This window comes from Acyrthosiphon pisum, chromosome X, assembly GCF_005508785.2.
Source record: "Acyrthosiphon pisum isolate AL4f chromosome X, pea_aphid_22Mar2018_4r6ur, whole genome shotgun sequence".
Classification (NCBI taxonomy): domain Eukaryota; kingdom Metazoa; phylum Arthropoda; class Insecta; order Hemiptera; family Aphididae; genus Acyrthosiphon; species Acyrthosiphon pisum.
Window position 1 is genome coordinate 13894499 of NC_042493.1, and position 857 is coordinate 13895355.

General features: G+C 30.0%; 1 long non-coding RNA gene across 1 annotated transcript; it reads right to left on the reverse strand.

Annotated features, from left to right (window-relative positions):
* Positions 1-229: 229 nt before the first annotated feature.
* Positions 230-821, reverse strand: LOC115033428. The gene is made up of 2 exons (XR_003838774.1): positions 445-821; positions 230-379 (listed from the first exon to the last, which is right to left on the reverse strand). It is a non-coding gene; the product is annotated as an uncharacterized LOC115033428 (long non-coding RNA).
* Positions 822-857: the final 36 nt, after the last annotated feature.

Genomic DNA, 857 nt, shown 5'->3' on the forward strand with positions numbered 1-857 from the left:
GTAACCACAGACTATATGTATATAGTAGTATACTCTGTGATATAACTATATAGTATAATATCAGACAATATAATTTAGTCATAGTGTCATATAGATAACTCACTTTTAAATTAATAAATCAATAAAATCACATGATGTACCACAATAATATTCTTACCTTTTAAGTTTTAGTATTCGCTTTAATATTAATATTTATAACTTGAATTGCAATATTTATAATGTATACTTGTTCTGTAGAATTGACTTAAATAAAATAGACTTATCAAAAATTGTCAATACATTTGCTGGACTTCCTAGTTCCTCGTAGGTACTTACATCATAATATTATTATATGTCAGTTTTGAAAACCATGATATAATACATTGTGTATTTGTGTGAACTAAAAACAGAAACAGTAAATCATTAAGTTACTGTCAGCAAATATTAAAAATGTTAGAGACTTACGTTACAAAACTTCTGTAAATCAAATGTCTAGCCACTAATCAGTAATAATTACATTATCCATTACCCAGACCTTGATAAGAATGTGTATGATGTGTTGCCTATACAAGTCCCCAAACAGGGGGTACTTTACTAGTTAACAATAAACCATTAGCGTAGTTGCTAGCCCACAAACACAAACGCCTATAAGTAAACTCAAGTCCTAGGTATATAGTTAGAATGTTAAAATTCAACGGTGTCTATCTTAACCTAAACACTGCTCTGGAAAGTGGGCAGCCAAAGAGCCGGCCCTATTACAAAAATTTATAAACACAACCGGTAGACATGCAAGTAATTATTTGAATGTTACCTACTTACACGCACTACAAATCCTGATAAACATTTGAAGTGAATCATATATAGAATGTCCTTCATCA